Below are 12,171 nucleotides of genomic sequence, written 5' to 3' on the forward strand. Positions count from 1 at the left end.
GAATATAAAAAAACTAAGTAAAATTAAAATAAAACATGAAAAAACAATGGGGCTGACATCCTGGCCTCAGTGAAGAAAATGTGAGTTTTGTCACGGACTTCATTGAGGCCAGGATTTCACCCTAGCTGTTTTCCACAAATAGGCAGGTAAGTCTTTGAATTAAATAGTTTATTTAAAAGAAATTTGATGTTCGTCATCATGGACTAAATTCCACCACCATTATTCAAAATGAATAGCACATTATGTCTCAAGTAGCCCCATAGAAATCAAAGAGTAAGGTTCTAAATATAAATAAAGGTAGTAGAATCGGACTATAAAGGGAACTAGAGACAGAAATCTTTTACTTATACAACACAAAGCAAGCAAGGCCCATAAGGCAGCAGCACAAACTCCCCCTGACCCAATTCCACATAAATGTGCCTCAATTCTAATCAGTAAGAACCATTAGGGTAAGTTCTCTCTACATAGTCATTTCTACCTTTGGTGTCTTTGAGAAGCATGCCAATAGAACCACTGGGATGTGGATACATGTCAGTAGAAACTGGACTAAAATCACCAACTTATTTCATGCAGGCTATTAAACCACCACCTGATGGCAACAGATTTCGTTTTCTACTTACTTTTCCAGTTCTAAATATGAATAAGTGGCCTAGAATGAAAAGTTCTGTATCCCATTAGCAAATTCTCTAGCCCAAGGGTTCTCAGTCTTTCATAATGTGTAACATCATAAGAGAGATTGTCTCGGGGACCATTTCCTATCCTGTTCATAATTATGCTACATCCATCTGGCAACTATTATAATTGCTTATGTAGACTTATAATACTGGGAAAATATTCATTATCTGTCTTTAATGCAATAAGTGTTTTATGTTTTTGGAAAAAGTTGGTCATACTTTCCACTTTCATTCTTTGTATAGGGCCAAATCTTGAGCTCAGTGCTCAACACAATTAGCAGGGCTGAATACTGGGTACATGGTGCAAGAGCTCTTCTCCTCCAGGCTGTGGATTCAGTTTGTGGAAGATATTTTAGCCACACAGATTTAAGCAATTTTGCAGGCATTCACATGCCCACCCCACACACCCAGAAGAGGAACGATTTGATTTGTGAAGCAGAAAATTCTGACCAGTAAATACACATTTCATTTATAGCCTAGGATGCAACAGTAAACTACACACAATACTTTGAATATATATCTGCTCTCATCTGAGGATCTCAAAACACACCATTAAACATTAATTCTCACAACCAACCTGTGAGTCAGATTAGTAGCACCATCGTTAGTTTACATTTAGGTAAACAGACTCTCACAGATAGAGATACACCGCTACCTATATAACTCCACCCGACACAACACAAATTTGGATATAACACGGTAAAGCAGTGCTCCAGGGGGGCGGAGCTGCACACTCCAGTGGATCAAAGCAAGTTCAATATAACACGGTTTCACCTAGAACGTGTTAAGATTTTCTGGCTCCCAAGGATAGCATTATATCAGTAGAGGTGTATTTAGCTATATCTACCTAACAAGTCAATAACAAAATCTAGACCCCAACTCTGGTATCCAGTTTCCTGCTCTAGTTGGTATACACAGTACTCTCTATTTAATCTAATGGAAGTCCACATTAGTCCAAGTTTCCCCTTAGGGGAAGTCTATCCATGTGGGTTATTGATTAAGGAAAGAAAGGTGAATGGAAGTGTTACAAGACATAGGTACAAATCTCAAGAATTAATATTATACCAAAATGTCTAATGTAAAAACACAAGAGTGAATTGTATAAGTATTTTACATTATACTACTGATAAAAAAAAATTTGATGCAACCAGACTAACATGTTTCCAGCCCTTATGGTTGTGAAGATAAACCTGAAAACATGAAGTCAGTCTAAACTGATACCACAATACCTGGTCAACCTTCAGAAGCACCATATTATGGTGATAAGAGGGTGATATGAGTAAGGCTAAGATTTTGTCAAGGATATTTTTTAGTAAAAGTCACGGATAGGTCACGGGCAATAAAGAAAAATTCATGGAAGCCCATGACCTGTCCATGACTTTTACTAGAAACATCTGTGACAAACTGATGAGCTGTGGAGCTCCCACTTTTGGCAGCTGGGCAGCTGCGGGGGACCAGGCTCAGAGCTCTGGGAGCCCCCACCATCTGTGAGGGCTCAGAGCTCTGGAGGCCCATGCCGCCAAGAGTGGCAGGGTCCCTCTGCTGCCACAGCAGCTGGGAGCTGCCAGAGGCCCACTGTAGGGGGTCCCCACTGCCTGTGGTGGCCAGGAGCTGCATGGCTCCCTGCCGCCTGCAGTGGCCAGCACCTGTGAGGCTGCCTGTGGCTGCTTGGAGCTCCCGGGATCACCACCACCAGAGACAGCTTCAAGCTTTGGGGCCACCAGTGGCAGCCAGGAAGTATAGGGGACCCCACTGTCTGTGGCAGGCAGGACCTGTGGGGGCCCCTGGTGCCTGCAGCTGCTCGGAGCTCCTGGGGCCCCTGCTGCCAGAGGCAGCTCGGAGCTTTGGGGCCACCAGTGGCAGCCAGGAACTGCAGGGCCCCCTGCTGCCCATGGTGACCAGGAGCTGCAGGGGCCACCCGCCGCCCATGGGGCCTTGGAGCTCCCCAGGGGTCGCCGCCTGTGGTGACCAGGAGCTGCAGGGGCCGCTGGTGGCAGCCCTGAGCTGTGGGACCCTCTGCCACTGCTCGGACATCCCAGCACCCCCCAGAGGCAGCTCAGAGCTTTCGGGCCCACCAGTGGCGGCCAGGAATGGTGAGTCCCCCCCCACCGCAGCCAGGAGCTGCGGGGCCCCTCTGCTGCCCAGAGTGCCAAGGGCCCTCACCATCTCAGGAGGTGGGGGTATCCCGCAGCTCCCAGCTGCCATGGGTTGGAGTCACAGAGGTCTCTGGAAGTTATGGATTCCGTGACCTCTGTGACAAAATCATAGCCTTAGTGATGAGATGCAGCCACATACTTCAATACATACTAGACCAAGAACAGTGCATGGGAAACTCCCTCAATCCCTCTGAAGGGGAATGTGGCCACAGATACTCCAACTGCTCCCCTAGAAGGCAGAATGGAAAATGCTTACTGATCATTTCATTTCTGCTGATAATATCTCCCAAATTTCTGGATGTCTGGGATGCCCTTCTCTCTCTGCAGTTCATGAGGCAGATCAGCATTTGGGCAATATGTGGTATGGCCATTCCCCTTACAATCCAATTTGCTGCCAGACGTTATGAAAGTTGTACACCTTGAGAATAACTCAAGGTAACAAAATAACTATGTACGTTAGACCAAAGTTGAGTCATAATGTAACAAATCCACTACATATCTCATCCTGGCTTCTACGCCATTTAGGGTGGGTCGACGTGTAGGAGATGCTAGCTGAAAGAAAACTATAAGGAAGAAATTTTCTGGTCTGTAGCCCAATGTCTCCCACAATTCTGGATATCTGTGAAGTCGTAAGTAGTGAACAGATGTAGGGAGAGTTATGAAACAAGAGTCTGGTAGAAAAGTAATATCCTCCTTTTTACGAGCATGCTGAAAAGTCTATTAGTTCTGGGCCACCACCTACAGTACCCTTCTGTCAAAGGAGGCCAATGGGTATGACAAAGTCTATCTTATAGTGCTTAACGAAGGTGTTCGTGTGATGGAATACATCCCTGAATACACACCCTACACCCTACTATAATAATCTCTGTACAAAGCATGTCTTGTAAGGTATCCTTTGAAAACTCAATTTGCTGGTCAATATTGTTCTGGCCAAATATGTGTGGCAACATTGTATGTGAAGTTATAAGATTACCCTGTATGATGTTAACACGTTCCAAATCCCACAGCCCTGCCCAAACAGAAACTGGCAGCTTTGTCCTAAACAAAGGAATGTGTGCTTTGCTTAGTTAGCATTTAAGCAGCAAATGGAATCATCATGCTGGAAGGGAAGACAAAGGAAGTTCATACAGGTGGGAAAAAAATCAGGGAATGTCCTTCCACAGTCTCTTTGCTCTGATTCTCAGGGGGATATGTTTTTCAAGAGGGGGACTGAAAATATAAAAAAGAGGGACAAACACCCCTAGGCACCCCTCTCTCTCTCCCTACCCATCACACTGACAGCAACAAAGGAAGCATTAGTTGGATACTGAGAGAAGGGGTCCTGACCTAAGAAGTTTGATCACTAGAACAGCTCTAAGCATGTGGAGAGGAAACTCTGTTTTTAATCTAATGTGGTTTGTTAAGTTTGGCATCAGTAAATACTTTATTTTTCTTGTAACCATTTCTGGGTTATGCCTCATTGCTTGTACTCACTTAAAAATCTCTCTCTTTGTAGTTAAAGTTATTTTATTTAATCCCGGGTTCAAACTGAAGTGTCTGGGTAATTCCATTTGGGGTAACAAGTTGTATGCAAATTATTTCCTTAAAGAAATAATGGACTCTATATTTGTACTGTCCAGTAGTGGGCTGAACAGTACAAGACATTTTTCTGGGAGGAAATCTGAGACTGGAAGTGTGTTGGGGTCACCCTGAATCATAATCAAGGCTGGTAAAAGCCAGAGGTTTGCCAGATGGCTGCAGCACACGCATAGACATAGCTGGGAATGACTAACATACTAGAGGCTGTTTGTGAGCAGTCCAGGTTGGAGACTGAAGCAGCAAGACATAATAAAGGGCACACCAGGTTACAGGGCAGGGGTGACACAGCTACTCGTTAATCTGGATTGTACCCTGGTATGTCACAGTTAGCTGTTGACTAAGTAGTCGCTTTGCAACTTTCTGAGATGCACATACCTGCTCATTTTGCCCACAAAATAGCAAGGGATCTCATGGAACGTGTCTTGATCTCTTACGGTACAGGAAACCCTGAAGTCTTGTTGGCTTACACAATACATAGTTTAATATGCTGAGCAATGAAGGATGTGGAAGTTCTGAATCCCTGGCATTTTGGGTGGAAAGACACAAATAAGGAATCTGATCTTCTTGTAGATCCTGTATGTTTGAGATTTTCAGCAATCTTCATGCTTCATCTTTTCAGTTGGATGTTATGGATTTAGACAGAATGAAGGAAGCACAACCACTCAAGAACCGTGAAAAGAGGAATTTACCTTAGGAAGAAAGGATTCTGGTGTCTTGAACATCATCTTGTCCTCATAGAAGGTGCAGTAAGGCTCCTGTACAGATAAGGCTGCCAGCTCCGACACTCACTTGACAGACATGACAACTACTAAGAAACAAGTCTTACTGGAAAAATAAAAGGCCAACACTAAAGTCAGAGGCTTGAAGAGATGGCTTGTCAGAGCCCTCAAAACTAGCCAAAGGTCCCAATTTGGGAAGAGTGGCCTGAGTTGGAAGTCAGAAGAGTTGGAAGGAATCTAGCTACCTATGTCAGGAAGCCAGAAGATCCTGACAATAGCAGGCAAGTAAGAGCAGAGACCTGATGCACGATACTGGCTAAAGCCTTTGTCTATGTCTTCTTGGAGAAAGTCCAGAATTGTTGAAATTCCAGGATTTCTGGGACTGAAAACTGTCTCTGAATTCTCACTCACTTGGTCCCATTCCCTATGAGAGGGGGAATATTAGAAGCCCTGCTTCTTTCCCCAGGATGCTCAAGACCTACTTTAAGACTTGGGAAGAGGGAGGGAAGACTTGTGGGCCTCACAAGTCTACCCTCTTTGTTCTGCAGGGGTCCTCTGGGACATATCCCCTCAGTCAAGTAGTCAGAGTCTTCCTCACTTTTAGAGCCTCTCCCTGCTCTGCACTGGGGACCCTGTCCATTTTTCCCTGTTGGAATCATGGCTACCTTGGTGGGTAAGGGATATAGAAGAGCTAGGGACAGAAGGCTGGGTGCAGGCTGGGCACAACACACCATCTGTCAAACCTGGGAAGGCTGCCTCACAAATAGAGCAGTGATTTGACCCTGTGCTTTCTTGGCTGCTCTGTCATGACTGTATAGGGACAGAGTATCTGGCAGTGAGACACTGCTGCCGATACTTAGGGTAAATTACACCCCCAAAGAGTTAACTGACCCAGTAAGGAGGAGGAATGCTGAAGAGGGAGAACACTGCTCCCCCTACCCAAAAATTGGCGAGAAAAAAATAAAAAATGAGAAGGGTGGAAGCAATAGAAACCACCATCTACTGCTGTGAACACAGAGAATCTGGTGGCAAGCAGAAGCAGAGGGCACATAGCCAGTGTGTGCAGCACCAAAACACTGATCTACCTCCGTGAGCAGCCTAGATATCCAGAACTGTGCGAGATGCTGGGCTGCAGAAAGCAGAGGGCAGAGCCAGCCTGGGGGCCAGAGACTGAAGCAGCTATATAAGCTATTTCAGTAGGGACCTTGAGATAACGATGATAGACTGTTTTCTACAGTTTTTATTCTGGATTCTCCCCTATGTTGCTGATTGGCAGGTAGCAACATATCAGTGTTCTTTTGGCATGTTGCTCGTAAGTGGGGAGCGTTATGGGGAGCATTGACAATTCACAGAAAGGCAAGTGTTCACAGGGGAAATGTTGCTCATAAGCAACGGTTGCTCTTTCAAGATGTTGCTGCAAACTACTCTGCTTGTAGGTTATGAGTAAAGTTTTTCAAAGTACTACGGGTCAAATGTGTTAAAGTATTTACATGCCTAAAGATGCACACAGGCACCCAGTGGGATTTTCAAAGAAGCACTGATGCTTAACTCCTGCTGTAATCAATGGGACTTACATATCTAGGCACTTCTGAAAATCCCATACGCATCTGTCTGAATTTTTAGGTGCCTAAATATCTTTAACAATCTGGACCTAAAACCCATTTTTAAAAGTGAATTAGGACACTAAATCAAGTCCCACTGATTTTCAGTGAGACTTAGGCGCTTTTGAAAATTGTACTCTACATCTTTCTCCCATTATAAGTCTGTCCTGTCTATGTATGTCCCAAGCCCACAAACACTAAACTTGACTTTAGTGGGACTACTCACAGGTATGAAGTTAAGCATGGGCATTGTTTGCCAGAGGGGGCATTATATTATAAACTCTTCAAGGTATGGATCACCTATGTTTGTATAGTGCGTGGCAGAATAGGGAAAAGACGGTTACTCACCTTTGTAACTGTTGTTCTTCGAGATGTGTTGCTCATATCCATTCCAATTAGGTGTGCGCACATCGCGTGCACATTCGTCAGAAGATTTTTACCCTAGCAACACTCAGTGGGTCGGCTGAGTTGCCCCTTGGAGTGACACTGTTATGATGCTGGATATATACCCCTGCCAACCCAATGGCCCTTCAGTTTCTTCTTGCCAGTTACTCCGACAGAGGGGAAGGTGGGCAGGTTTTGAATGGATATAAGCAACACATCTCGAAGAACAACAGTTACAAAAGTGAGTAACCGTCTTTTCTTCTTCGAGTGCTTGCTCATATCGATTCCAATTAGGTGACTCCCAAGCCTTACCTAAGCAGTGGGGTCACAGTGAGATGTTGCAGAATGCAAAACTGCTGAGCCAAATGCTGCATCATCTCTGGACTGTTGAACCAATGCGTAATGTGAGGCAAAGGTGTGAATCGATGACCAGGTAGCTACTCGACATATTTCCTGGATGGGAACATGGGCCAGGAAGGCAGCAGATGAAGCTGGAGCCCAAATAGAATGGGCGGTGAGGTGGCTAGCCGGAACGTGAGCCAAATCATAGCATGCATGGACGCAGGATGTTACCCAAGATGAAATTCGTTGGGATGAGACTGGTAGGCCTTTTATCCGGTCTACCACAGCTATAAAGAGCTGAGGTGATCTTCGGAAGGGTTTTGTTCTCTCGATATAAAAGGCAAGAGCCCTGAGAACGTCTAGGGTGTGCAGCTGTTGTTCCCGATGCGATGGGTGCAGCTTCGGGAAAAAGACTGGGAGGAAGATGTCTTGATTGACATGAAAGGTGGACACCACTTTAGGGAGGAAGGAAGGGTGTGGTTGCAGCTGTACCTTGTCCTTATGGAATACCGCATACGGGCGGTCCGCTGTCAAGGCCCGAGGCTCAGATATTCATCTTGCCGAAGTAATAGTGACGAGGAAGGCTGTCTTCCAGGAAAGGTACAGCAGCGAGCAGGTGGCCAGTGGTTCGAAAGGAGCATCCATAAGCTTGGCTAGCACCAGGCTGAGATCCCAGGTAGGGGTCAGGCATCTGACTTGAGGGTACAAATGTTCCAATCCCTTGGGGACCTTGAAACTAAGGGGTGAGAGAAGATTGATAGGCCATATTCCCCTGGGTGGAAGGTGGCTGCCAGATGCACTTTTATGGAAGAGACTGCTAGGCCCTGTTCTTTCAGGGACCAGAGGTAGTCCAGGACAGTAGGAATGGACACCTGCCTAGGGACTGAGTTACGCGGAGCGCACCAGCAGGAGAAACACTTTCACTTGGCCAGGTATGTCATCCTAGTGGAAGGCTTCCTACTGCCCAAGAGCACCTGCTGGACCGAAGCAGAGCAACGCAACTCAGACTGGCTCAACCACGCAGCAACCATGCTATGAGGTGAAGAGATTGTAGGTCTGGATGGTGAAGCCTGCCGAAGTCCTGTGTTATGAGATCTGGCCAGAGTGGCAGGGGAATCGGGTCTGCCACTGAGAAGTCGAACAACATGGTGTACCAGTACTGCCTCGGCCACGCTGGAGCAATCAGGATCAGGTGGGCGCTGTCCCTGCAGAGCTTGAGTAAGACTTTGTGGACGAGCGGAAATGGTGGGAAGGCATAGAGTAGGTGCCTCTTCCAAGGGATCAGGAATGCATCTGAGAGGGAGCCCGGGGAGTGTCCCTGGAAGGAGCAGAACACCTGGCATTTCCTGTTCTCTCAGGAGGCAAAAGAGGTCTATGTGGGGAAACCCACACTTCTGGAAAACAGAATGGATGACGTCCGGACGAACTGACCACTCGTGAGACAAGAAGGATCTGCTGAGGTGATCCGCCAGAGTGTTCTGGACTCCTGGGAGAAAAGACGCTACCCAATCGATCGAGTGGGCTATGCAAAAATCCCAGAGGTGGACGGATTCTTGACAAAGGAGGGAGGAGCGTGCTCCACCCTGCTCGTTTATGTAAAACATGGCCGTTGTGTTGTCCGTGAACACTGATACACAACGGCCTTGGAGATGCTCTCAAAACACCAGGCATGCTAGACGGACCGCTCTCAGCTCCCGCACATTGATGTGCGAGGCCAGCTCTTAAGGTGACCAGAGGCCTTGAGAGCGAAGGCCCTTGACGTGGGCACCCCAACCCAGAGATGACACATCTGTGGTTAGGGGCATCGAGGGTTGCGGTGGGTGGAATGGCATCCCTGCACAGACTAGAATGGGGTTTAGCCACCAGGTTAGGGAGCCCAGAACCTTCCGGGGAACAGTGAGCACCGAGTCCAGGCTGTTTCTGCATGGTTGGTATATTGAAGCAAGCCAGGTTTGAAAGGTACGGAGGCGAAGCCTCGCGTGCTTGGTCACGAAGGAGCACGCAGCCATGTGACCTACTAGGCTGAGGCAGGTGCGCACCGACGTTGTCGGGAAGGTTTGAAGACCTCGAATAATTGTAGCCATTGCTTGAAAACGCGACTGCGGGAGGCAGGCTCTGGCCAGATTGGAGTCCAGGATTGCCCCAATTAAGTCTATTCTCTGCGTGGGTGTCAGAGTAGACTTCTCTGTGTTGATCATCAGGCCTAGGCTCCCCAAGATTTCTTTGATGATGCGCAGCTGCTGTGACACTTGTAACTAGGAAGTCCCTCAAATGAGCCAATTGTCGAGATACGGGTAGACGTGTACCCGACGACGCCAGAGGGAGGCGGGGACTACAGCCATGCATTTTGTGAACACACATGGAGCTGTAGAAAGGGCAAATGGAAGCACAGTGAACTGAAAGTGTTGATGGTTGACCATAAAACGGAAGTACCGTCTGTGTGGTGGGTAAATTGCGATGTGGAAATACGCATCCTTCACATCGAGGCCAGCATACCGATCTCCCGGATCCAGGGACAGGATAATGGTCCCCAGGGTTACCATGTGGAACTTCAGCTTTATCATGAATTTGTTGAGTTCTCGCAGGTCTAGGATAGGTCGTAGACCTCCCTTTACCTTGGGGATTAGGAAGTAGCGGGAATAAAACCCCTTGCCCCTCATGTCTTTTGGCACCTCCTCTATGGCTCCCATGGCTAGGAGCGACTGGACCTCTCGTAAGAGGAACTGCTCGTGAGAGGGGTCCCTGAAGAGGGATGGGGAGGGAGGGGGGGAAGGCGGGGTTGAAACAAACTGGAGGTAGTATCCCACTTCCACTGTGCATAGGACCCAACGATCTGAAGTTAGCTGGGAGCAGGCAGGGAGAAATTGTGAGAGGCGGTTGAAAAAGGGAGGAGAAGGATCCAGTAGAGCAACTAGTGGGCTGTCCTCGGGCATCCCATCAAAAGTTCTGCTTGGGCTCCGCTGGTGGTTTAGGGGGCGCCTGATTTTGACCTCCCTGAGGGCCAGACTGTTTCCGACGATTCCCTCTACCACGCCTTCTGCTAAAGTCCTGACGCAGCCTAAGCAGGGCGTTAGGGTGGTGCAGCTGGGGCCGGAAGGTCCTGCGTTGGGTCACTGGCGTGTGCATACCCAGCGAGCGCATTATAACACGATTGTCCTTCAGACTGTGCAATCTGGGGTCAGTTTTATCTGAGAACAGGCCCTGGCCTTCAAAGGGCAAATCCTGAATAGTTTGTTGTAATTCAGAGGGAAGGCCTGATACCTGAAGCCAGGAGATACGCCTCGTCATCCCTGACGCCAGGGTTCTGGCTGCAGAGTCTGCTGCATCCAGAGGCTTGGAGAGAGGTTCTTGCTACCTTTTTACCCTCCTCAAGTAGGGCCGTAAATTCTTGACAGGATTCCTGGGGAAGAAGCTCTGTAAACTTCCCCAAGGACACCCACGTGTTAAAGTTATATCTACTTAGGAGGGCTTGTTGATTTGCCACCCTACGTTGGAGACCCCCGGCAGAGTATATTTTGCGGCCTAGGAGGTCCATGCATCTAGCCTCCTTTGACTTAGGAGCCTGGGCTAGCTGGCCATGACGCTCCCTCTTGTTCACCGATTGCACCACTAAAGAGCAAGGAGATGGGTGAATGTAGAGATATTCATACCCCTTTGAGGGGACCATATATTTTCTCTATACTCCCCTTGCTGTAGGTTGAATCAAGGCTGGGGATTGCCAAATGGTATCTGCATTAGCCTGTATGGTGCGGATAAATGGAAGAGCCACTCTAGTAGGTGCATCAGCCGACAGGATGTCCATGACAGGATCCTCTATTTCAGGGACCTCCTCCACCTGTAAGTTCATATTCTGAGCCACTCGTCTCAAAAGCTCTTGATGGGCCCTAAGATCAATTGGTGGAAGCCCTGAGGAGGATGTTCCCGCCACCGCCTCGTCAGGTGAGGAGGAGGAGGAGGAGGAGGAGGAGGAGGAGGAGGAGGAAGAGAGGCCCGGGACCAGGGGTCCTGTGGGGGCTCCTGCACTTGAGGAGCGTCATCTGTGTCAGGTGGAACCTGGGTGTCTGCAGATGGTATCGGAGCCTCATCTGTGCTCGGGGGGGGGGGGGGGGGGCTACTGTCGCCTCCGGTACCAGGTGTTCTGACGGGGCCGACCGTGGAGCCACTGATGGAGCACCTTGGGCCTGGTGGTATGCCCACAGTGTCCAAAAGGACCAGTGATGAGGCCCTTGCTCGTGGCTCTGGCTCTCTGGGAATATATGGCTGGGGACGTCAGAGTCACGCTCCTGAGGATAGGATGCGCTACCAGCCTGCGATGACACCGATGTGCGTCTCGATGGCCACGGCGGTGCCGACAGACCCTGGAAAGGCGCCACTGTTCTGGATGCTCGATCCTGGGGTGGTACCGAGGAGCGGTACCAGGAGCTATAACGGTACCACGAGCGAGACCGGGACCTTCCACCATAGCGGTGCTGGGAGGTCGACCAGGATCTCGAGCCCCTTCGTCTGGAGCAACTGTGGGATACATGGTGCCAAGGGCGGTGCCATGAGTCGGATCAGTACCGGGAGTATCCGGCCGGTGAACAAGATGTCGAACAGTGCTGCGAGTGCGACCAGTACTGTGATGGAGAGCGGTGCCAGGACTGCGAGCGGCACCGGGAGCGGGAACGGTGTGATTGAGAGCGTCTGTGAGACTGTGATCTTGAACGATGTCTCTTTG

General features: G+C 48.5%; 1 protein-coding gene across 4 annotated transcripts in view; it reads right to left on the minus strand.

Annotated features, from left to right (window-relative positions):
- VPS13A (vacuolar protein sorting 13 homolog A) overlaps positions 1-12,171 on the minus strand; it is a 332,822-nt gene that overhangs the window by 139,806 nt on the left and 180,845 nt on the right. The window lies entirely within an intron of this gene.

The sequence above is a fragment of the Gopherus evgoodei genome, chromosome 6, assembly GCF_007399415.2.
Source record: "Gopherus evgoodei ecotype Sinaloan lineage chromosome 6, rGopEvg1_v1.p, whole genome shotgun sequence".
NCBI lineage: Eukaryota > Metazoa > Chordata > Testudines > Testudinidae > Gopherus > Gopherus evgoodei.